Raw genomic sequence first — 10419 nt, 5'->3', positions numbered from 1 at the left:
AAGTATTGGTATTAGTTCCTCTTTAAAGGTTTTTAAAACTCTGCTGTATACCCACCCAGTCCTGGGCTTTTCTTAGTTGGTAGTCTTTTGATGGTTTCTTCTATTTCCTCAATTGATATTGGTCTGTTTAGGTTGTCTATATCCTCCTGACTCAACCTGGGCAGATCATATGACTTAAGAAATTTATCAATGCCTTCACTATCTTCTATTTTATTGGAGTATAAGGATTCAAAATAATTTCTGATTATTTTCTGTATTTCTGAAGTGTCTGTTGTGATATTGCCTTTTTCATCCCGTATGCTAGTAATTTGAGTTCTCTCTCTTCTTCTCTTCGTTAGCATGGCTAAGGGTCTCTCAATTTTATTTATTTTTTCAAAGAACCAACTTTTAGTTTTGTCAATTTTTTCAATTGTTTCTTTTGTTTCAATTTCATTAATTTCAGCTCTGATTTTAATTATTTCTTGCCTTCTACTTCTTTTGCTGTTGTTTTGCTCTTCTTTTTCAAGGATTTTGAGATGAAGTATGAGATCATTTATTTGTTGGTTTTTTCTTTTTTTAAGGAATGAACTCCAGGCAATGAATTTTCCTCTTAGAACTGCTTTCAATGTGTCCCATGGATTCCAATATGTTGTGTCTGTGTTTTCATTTATCTCTAAGAATTTTTTATTTCCTCCTTGATTTCTTCTATAACCCATTGATCATTCAGTAACCTATTGTACATTCTCCAAGTGATGCATGATTTTTCCTTCCTTCCTTTATCATTGATTTTCAGTTTCATTCCAGTATGATCAGATAAGATGCATGGTATTATCTCGACTCCTTTATATTGTCTAAGAGTTGCCCTGTGACATAATATATGATCTATTTTTGAGAAGGATCCATGTGCTGCTGAGAAAAAAGTGTAACTGCTTGATGTTGGGTGGTATATTCTATATATGTCAATTAAGTCTAGGTTATTAATTGTGTGATTGAGTTCTATAGTTTCCTTATTCAACTTTTGTTTGGAAGATCTGTCCAGTGGCGAGAGAGGTGTGTTGAAGTCTCCCATGATTATGGTGTGGTGGTCTATTAGACTCTTGAACTTGAGAAGAGTTTGTTTGAGGAACATAGCTGCACCATTGTTTGGGGCATAAATATTTATGATTGTTATGTCTTGTTGGTGTATGGTTCCCTTAAGCAGTATGTAGTGTCCCTCTTTATCCCTTTTGATTAACTTTGGCTTGAAATCTATTTTATTTGATATGAGTATGGACACTCCTGCTTGTTTCCGAAGTCCATATGAGTGATATGATTTTTCCCAACCTTTCACCTTCAGCCTATGTATGTCTTTTCCTATCAAATGCGTCTCCTGTAGGCAGCATATTGTTGGGTCTTGTTTTGTGATCCATTCTACTAGCCTGTGTCTCTTAATTGGTGAGTTTAAGCCATTAACATTTAGGGTTATTATTGAGATATGGGTTGTTCTTCCAGCCATATTTGTTTATTTCTGTTACTAAACATGGTTTGTTTTCCTCTTTGATTATCCCCCCCCCTTTACTGTCCTACCTCCCACTGTTGGTTTTCATTGTTATTTTCCATTTCCTCTTCCTGTAATGCTTTGGCGAGGATGTTTTGAAGAGATGGTTTTCTAGCTGCAAATTCTTTTAACTTTTGTTTATCGTGGAAGGTTTTAATTTCGTCTTCCATCCTGAAGCTTAATTTCACTGGATACACAACTCTTGGTTGGAACCCGTTTTCTTTCAGTGTTTGAAATATGTTATTCCAGGATCTTGTAGCTTTCAGTGTCTGTGTTGAAAGATCAGCTGTTATCCTGATTGGTTTACCCCGAAATGTAATCTGCTTCTTTTCTCTTGTAGCTTTTAAAATTCTCTCCTTATTCTGTATGTTTGGGATCTTCATTATAATGTGTCTAGGTGTGGATCTCTTGTGATTTTGCACATTCGGTATCCTGTAGGCTTCTAGGATTTGGGATTCTGTCTCATTCTTCAAGTCTGGGAAGTTTTCTCGTATTATTTCATTGAATAGATTGCTCATTCCTTTGGTTTGGACCTCTATACCTTCCTGTATCCCAATGACTCTTAAGTTTGGTCTCTTGATGTTATCCCATATTTCTTGGATGTTCTGCTCATGGTTTCTTAACAGTCTTGCCGAGGTGCCTGTTCCGGGTGCGGGCAAAGGCTCTGCTCTGCCCCTACTCCAATTGGGGTGACGTGTGTACCACGCCGGCAGGCCGCTGGGCCTGATCTGCTGGTTGGTCGCAGGTCTGCTTACCTTGCGGGCGCGAGTGGTGGCTCTGCTCTGCCCCTACTCCAATTGCGGTGATGTGACTACCGCGCTGGCGGGCCGCTGAGCCTGTTCCGGGCGCAGGTGGCTGCTCTGCTCTGCCCCTCTGGCTTGATGACAAAGTGAGAGAGACTCGGGTGTTTGTGACTCACTTTCTTTACCAGGAGACCAACTGTTTCTGTCGCCGCTGGTATTGATGAAGTTCTCTCCTCCACCGCTTTCTGATGACATCAGATCTCTGCCATGTTGGTATCCCATGCGAATGGCAGCATTTTGTTCCCTTTGCCGGGTGACCAAAGCAACGGGTGAGACCTGACCAGCCCTCACAAGCCCCGTCTCAATCCTGTTGCCACTGCCTATGAAGGCTCGGTTGGTATTTACCTCCACAGTATTCAGCAGGACCTGTACCGAGAAGCAGTTTCCGCGGGTTCTTTAGCCCTGGGCCAGAGCAGTTCCGGGAGCCGGAATTCGGCCGCTCTGGGCTCTGTGTATGTTCTGATAGGAGCAGGCTCCAAGAAGCAGTTTCCGCAGGTTCTTTAGTACTGAGCCTGAGTAATTCGTCTGCGAGACGCAGGCGAATGGCAGCCTGAAATTACCTGTTGTATGGCTGAATGAGCTGCGATCAGTCGAAAACAGGGATGGTGAAGTCAGCTCTCCAAAATGGTGGCCGCTGGCTTCCTCTGTTGTCTGACTGGTGTGGAGAACCGAATTGGACCACTTCCTTCCCCCGTCTCAAACCCAGAATTCAGCCCTGAGCACGGTGATTGCACAGCTGGCAGAAGCCTGCAGAGCTGTATCTTTGCGTTGCTATCTCGTCGTTTCCCAGTGCGCGCCACAGACTCTAGCCATGGGACAATTTGCTGAATAAGCAGCGTGACCCTCCGTGTGGACAAATCTCTCGCGTTTGAGCCCCCGTAGCTGATCCTCGTACAATGGAAATACTTCCTCTAGGTTTTGGAGCAAATGAATTTTGCTGGAAATTCCTAACATGATAGCTTTTAGCCGTTCTAACTCTTCATTCTCCTGCACAGTGACGCGGTACATGGGGCTGATGCACTCCCTTAGCCGCCATCTCCCCCCCTCCCTCTCATATTGTTTTAATACAATTTTTGTAATTATTCTATAACAATTATCATAGTATTATTTTATATCTTATTGTTTTTATCTTTTACCTTTAAAAGAAATATAAAGTTTTTTATGGCTGATATTTCAAATGACTTCTTGACCACTGTATGCTAAAAGCTAGAATGGTATCTGGCACCTGATAGGGACTTCATAAATATTTCTGATGATCTGAGTGTACACTGGGCACTTAGCTGAAAACTCCAGTTCTCTGACAAGTGAATAGAAAATGTATTCTACCCATCCAGAAGGAAACTGGATGGATAGGTTTAAGATGTCTCATTATACCTCTTTTTCTCAGATACAGCAAGAGTAGATTCAAGCCCTTGGAACAAAATTAAGGAAGAATATATTGCCAGATTATTTTATAATAATTAAATTATTCTATTAAACTTATATTCTAATATTAGTCACCCCTTTTGTTCATGTTTTGGGAAGTCCTATTAAAATGCAAATTAGTAACTGAAATTTTAACTTTCTTGTGTAGGTTATAGGATCTACTGGGTTGGTTATGTAGAGGATGGCTTGTGAAATATGTTTTAAGTAATGGATCTTTTTTCCAAAGCAGAAGCTCATCCCAAAGTACAGTACATACATAGGTAAGAGTGGCTGACACTGAGATTGAAGCAGTGGTGTTAGAACCTGTACCCAGCCCACCAGTTACCTCTCCTGACTGGTGTCCCATAATCACACTGAGTATGATCATAAAAGTTAGACTCACCCTTTCAATTGGGAAACTGCTGCTCAGAGCTGAAATGAATTATTAAGAGTCTTAAAATGACTGGCAGCAATGGCACTACAAGCCAGGTCCTTGAGTTGTAGTACACTGTGCTTTCACCTATGATTAGTATTCCTGGATGCTAAACTCTATAGTTAGATTAGAGCCTTGCAGTTGGAGAGACAAGTCAGACATTTCTGGGAGTCAGGAGGCTTACTTTGAATCCTGCTTCTTCCCTCAGGCTGTGGGACAATTATATATGTTATATAACATATAACATATATAACATAGTTATATATGTTCATAGTTAGGTTTATAGTAAAGTTCATTTGTAGGTGAAAGTCCAGAGTAGATCTAGAACCATATCAGTCACAGTGAAGTTTATCTTCTTAAGCTAATTGAAAGTAAAACATGACACTAGCATGGTAGGAGACACTTAGTAGATCTTTTAACCTAAATCAATGAATTTCTGAGATACATGCTATCTAGAAAATATTGATTAAGAATATGTTAATTTGATTGCCAACTACATATACCATCAGTGATTTTTATATCCTAGGCATAAATTGTGCTCATATTGAGATCCTGGAAAATATCTGTCACAGCAAGTTATTGAATGTAACCACGAAAGTCACTAAATCTTTTCACTTCATTTTTCATGTTCCTGATATTTTCTGTCTTGATATTGACTGTGGTGTCTGGGCTTCACAAAAGGAGTTCCTGAAAGCTTTGTGAGTATTGAGGGACCTTTGGATGAAAATGTCCATGGAAATAGGTATAAAATGCTGGCCCAGAGAAAGAACAATAACAGTATTTTTTTCTCCTCCAGTACTGTTAATGACTCATGTGGTATACTAAATCTCTGAATGGATAGAGAGATGATCCAACCATGGGGCAACCATGTTTTTGCCAATGGATGTTGCTATTTCAGTCCAACTTCACAGCAAGTTGATGTTGAAATTTTTCAGACCCATGCAGATCCACAGACCAGAGCTGAAGACAAATAGGCAAGCCCAACATGAAAGGAGAATAAAATTATAAATATGGCAAATCATGCTAATTGAATGGAACTGGAGAACATTATGCGAAGTGAAATATTCCAGACTCAGAAAATAAAGGGTTGAATGTTTTCTCTTATGTGAAGAAGCTAGACAAAAATAAGGGGAAATAGGTGAGAAATCCCATCAAAATAGAAGAGAGATCAGTGGAGTAAAGGATTTGGATTGGGGCAGGGAGAAGAGAGAAGTAAAAAGGAAGAAATTGTGGAATGAATCTAAATAGTGGAATGAAACTTTCCTATACACATCTATGAATGTACTACAGTGAATTTCATCTTTATATATGTTCATAGTTAAATAATTTAAAAAACCTATATAAATAGAAAAAATATAAGTGGAGTAGAGGAAATGGAACAGGGGTGGGAGGAGGAAGGGAAAGGGAAGCTTTGGTCCTGAAATGTATGTCAAAAAATTCCTAATATTATGTATTAGTATAATGCATTATTTTTTAAAAGTTGACTAATTATAAAGATAGGAGGAATGTCTGATTTAGTATAGATTTAACTGAGAGAACACTTTTGAACTTACTTGAACAAGCAAAAATGTTATACTATATTATGTATGCCCTTTTGCAGAACCATGCTGATTGAAAAGGACTAGTGATGGTAGGTCTTTGAAAAAACTTCACTGAAGGACTCTGTGATCAGTTTTGTGTGTATTATTTTGTATAACTTGTTAACAGTAGACTAAACCCATTTGAGGATAGAGAAATATAACTAATATTGTTTGCATTTAGAAGCCCAAGTAAACCTCTTGCCCACTACCCATGTGGGCAGTGGGAATTTGGGTTTCCTCTGCATGAAGTGGGCTGTCTGTGTGAAATAAGGGTAAGAAGAGAAGGTGGTGAAAAAAATCCGTACTAAACAGAAAATAATTTCAGAAAGTGGGGGTGGGATGGCTCTTTGGCCTTAGGGGTTGAGCTTCCACACTGGGAAGAGAGAGAGTGAGAGCCTGCGTTTGGTTTATGTATACAAGGGAACTTCAAAGGTTTTCTATGGAATAATCTTTTGCCAAATAAGGTAGGGGGTGGTCTGTTAGTTCCCAATGGGTTATACCAAACTCCAGAGCTATGACAGCTGTCCTGTTGGCAGAGCCAAGGCAGAGATCTCACACCAGGGCAGTCTACACACAGGAATGCCTGGATAGTTCCCAGGGGAAGACCTAAGTCCCTCATGGCTCAGTACCAAGTAAGAGACCCCTCAAGTAGCTTCATTGGTGGCATACCATATATTTACCCAACTACTTTGTGAGTTTCCCAAGTTCTGAGAGATTATATTCTATACTACTATGTTTTCTTCTATATGAATGGAAAGGTACCACATACATCATATATAATAATAACAACAGTATTACTGTTTATTTGTAAAGTCCTTCACAGTTTATAAGGCTTTCATTTGGACTGAGGCAACCACTTATGTAAAAGGCCCTCATTTATGCATTTAATTGTCTTGTCATAGAAAAGAAAACCAAGTTAGGAATTGCATGGTTTCTCCCAGAATCAGCCCTTAAACTTACAGTTTCTATGTCTTCTTGTGAAACTAATCTACCTGATCTTTACACTTCTGGAAGTAATCACAACCAGAATAGAATAAGATGAAGTTCTTTCATTTTTCATCATGCTGTTTATGTTTTGCTCTGAGTATCAAGGCCAGCTGATTTTTAGCAAGAACACCAGTAGGAAATGTGAACTAAATGGTTACCAATACTTGGTATTGTACAACCTTAGAAGTAAAGGGCTAAATTTGAAGTCTTAACCCAGTGACTTGAGAACAGACATGCTAGAAGGTTATTTGGAAGAAAATGTCAAAACTATTTTCTTCACTCTGCTTTCATCTTACTTCAGTTTTCTCTTCCAATGCACACACTGGCCAGATAATTAAACCTTTAATAATACATACAAGAGATATTTTCCTCCTATACTTTCCAAGATGAGTTGAAGATGGTGGTTACCTTGGTAATGCAAGGTAGAACTAAGAGACTCACCATTGCAGAATGTGATGTTGAAGGTCATCACAAGACCTTTGATTTGTAATTGAGGAAATTCAGGTCCCAAAGAATTGAATATTTTAAGAGACATCAGGATTTAAAACTCTCCGTCTGTTGGGAATTTGTGGTGAGCCGCTTCTGCCGTTTCTGCAGATTATGGTCGCCATTACAAGATGGCGCTGGCTCCGCTGTGGTCTGTGACAAACAATTTCTTATCTGGGAAAGTTGGCACATGATTTTTCACCACCCTGTGAGAAAGTTCCACGCGGCAGCTTTGCATTGGGGCTTGGGATGCTTTATTAAGGCTGGGAGGGGCACCCGAGAGGAAGAAGAAGAAATATCCAGGGACCTGAATAAACTGTTGAAAGAAGATTCTTGAGTTGCGTCTTCCTTGCGGGCAAGGGGTCGCGACAAGTGGTGCCGAAACCCGGGAACCAGAACTTTCAACAGTCAGGGGTGGTGCACCGGTTAGTCCCAGGTAAGTGGGATCCGCGATCAAAGCGGGGTTAGTCCCAGGTAAGTGGGATCCGTGATCAAAGCGGGGTTAGTCCCTAGTAAGTGGGATCCGCGACCAAAGCGGGACAGCTCCTCTGTAATGAAAGAGAGAGCCTTACATTTTATTGCAGCTGCACTGTGTACTTTCGCTCCTACTTTCGCTTTCTTTTTTTTGTGCTTTCTTTGTTGTTGTGTCATGGGTGCCGCATCTTCAAGTCCGCTTCTCCTGGCCCTAGATGGCCTGTTACGTTCCAAGGGACTGGAAGTGAAACATAGTACTTTACAGAGATTTTTACAGAAGATAGATATCGCTGCACCGTGGTTCGCATTTTCGGGCAGCCTTACTGTGCCTAGTTGGGATAAATTAGGCAAAGATCTTGACTTTGCTTCTGAGCAGGGCATATTAGAGGGTGGGGTGATACCCCTTTGGAAAATGGTCCGTAGTTGCCTTACAGATGATAGATGTCAGGAAGCACTTACTAAAGGACAGGAGGTTTTAGAGCGATTGCATGAGGAAAAATCGGAGATGGCAGAAAGTGAAGTGACTCGGGAGGATGGGAGTGTGCGGAGCATGAGACGGGGGAGGAAACGGTTGTATCCAGATCTCAGTACGCTGCGTACACCCCCATGCGAAAGTGGGTCAGAGGAGGAGGAGGATGAGGAGGAAGAGCTCGAGAGGCTGTCTCGTCAGCTAGGGAGTTTAGCTGTAGGAGAAGGGAACACAGATAAGCAAGGGCTCAAGAAAAGCGATCCCCCGGATCCACCGCCGGATGGCGGGGGCGTTTCGGGAAGAGCTTTCCATGCCCAAACATGGAGGGCTGTTCACGCTGAGATGGGTCTTGCTTATCCAGTTTTTCAGGATGACAACAGGGGAAGAGTCCATGAACCCTTAGATTTTAAAATTGTGAAGACCCTGGCGGAGTCTGTACGCACTTATGGGGTGGATGCCGCCTTCACGCTGACTCAGGTGGAAAATCTGTCTAGATACTGTATGACTCCCTCTGATTGGGCTAGCCTTGTTCGGGCTTGCGTTTCCCCGGGTAAATATTTGGACTGGAGAGCATTCGTGCTAGAGGGCGCAATAGAGCAGGCCGCCCAAAACCATGCAGCGGGACACCCCCATTGGGACAAGGATATGCTCTTGGGACAGGGTAGATTTGCAAATCAACAAACAGGATTTCCTCTTGAGGCATATGATCAAATTAACAATATTTGTATTCGGGCATGGAAGTCGCTTCCAAATAGAGGAGAGGTGTCTGGCAATTTGACCAAGATTCTACAAGGCCCTACAGAACCTTTTTCAGATTTTGTAGCAAGGATGGTGGATGCTGCTGGAAAGATTTTTGGGGATCCTGATAGAGCCATGCCCCTTATCAAGCAATTGGTCTTTGAACAATGCACCAAGGAATGTAAAGCGGCAATCACTCCTTATAAAAATAAGGGCATAGAAGCATGGATGAAAGTGTGTAGAGAGATTGGAGGACCTTTAACTAATGCAGGTCTTGCAGCTGCTGTCCTTCGGGTGGCAAAAAGGGGCAATCCTGGTGCCGGAACATGCTTCCATTGTGGTCAGCCCGGTCATTTCAGACGTGAATGTCCTAAAAAAGATAATTTTACTGGACCCCCTCACGGTGGCCCTTCCAATGGCTTTCGTCAACCAGGGCTGTGTCCAAAATGTAAAAAAGGGAAGCATTGGGCAAAAGAGTGTAGATCAATGAGGGACATCCATGGACAGCCTATTTCAGCTGGGCCAAAAAACGGCCGAAGGGGCCCCCGACCCCAGGGCCCACAAATATATGGGGCAATGGAGAATGTCACACCCAAACCCGAGACATGGCCATCTCTACGCCATCCCATGAGACGCGGAGAGCCACTACAGGTGCCGCGGGATTGGACCTCTGTTCCACCTCCAGACTCATATTAACACCTAAGATGGGAGTCCAATTGGTGGAAACTGAGTTCAAAGGGCCTTTACCGCCTGGCACTGTAGGTTTGCTAATTGGACGTGCATCTTCTACTTTGCAAGGTCTTCATGTCTTTCCTGGAGTTATTAGCCCTGATACTGTAGGGACAATAAAAGTTATGGTGGAAGCTCCAAGGGGCATTGTATCTATTTCCCCAGGAGATCGGATTGCCCAATTGTTACTTCTACCCAGCCTGCATACCCGCTTTTCTGCTGATTCCTTTTCAAGGACAAGTGATGAGATTGGAGTTACTGGAGGGAATTCTGTTTATTTGTCCTTAGATATGAATGACCGTCCTACTTTAAACTTAACCATAGAAGGCAAATCAATTTTGGGATTGCTCGATACTGGAGCAGATCGTAGTATAATTGCACAAAAGGACTGGTCAAAGGGGTGGCCGGTGCAGCTCTCAGATCAATCACTGAGAGGTTTGGGATATGCCCAAGCCCCTCAAATCAGCTGTAGACATCTATCTTGGAAGGACCCAGAAGGACACAATGGCACTTTTCAGCCTTATGTACTTGATTTACCTATCTCTTTATGGGGTCGTGATCTGATGAAAGACATGGGGTTCACTCTTAGTAATGACTATTCCCCGGTGTCTCAACAGATTATGCAAAATATGGGGTATAGGCCAGGTCTAGGACTAGGAAAACATCTACAGGGGCGTAGGCATCCTGTGCAAGGTCATCAAAAGCTTAACAGATTTGGTCTGGGTTTTTCCTAGGGGCCACTGGGGCTCAAATACCCATAACATGGCTCACCGCGGAGCCTGTTTGGGTGCCTCAGTGGC

Source organism: Marmota monax, unplaced genomic scaffold, assembly GCF_021218885.2.
Source record: "Marmota monax isolate L192 unplaced genomic scaffold, Marmota_monax_Labrador192_F-V1.1 WCK01_AAM20220418_F8-fsc00602, whole genome shotgun sequence".
In the NCBI taxonomy this organism is placed as follows: Eukaryota; Metazoa; Chordata; class Mammalia; order Rodentia; family Sciuridae; genus Marmota; species Marmota monax.
This window is presented reverse-complemented; position numbering follows the sequence as displayed.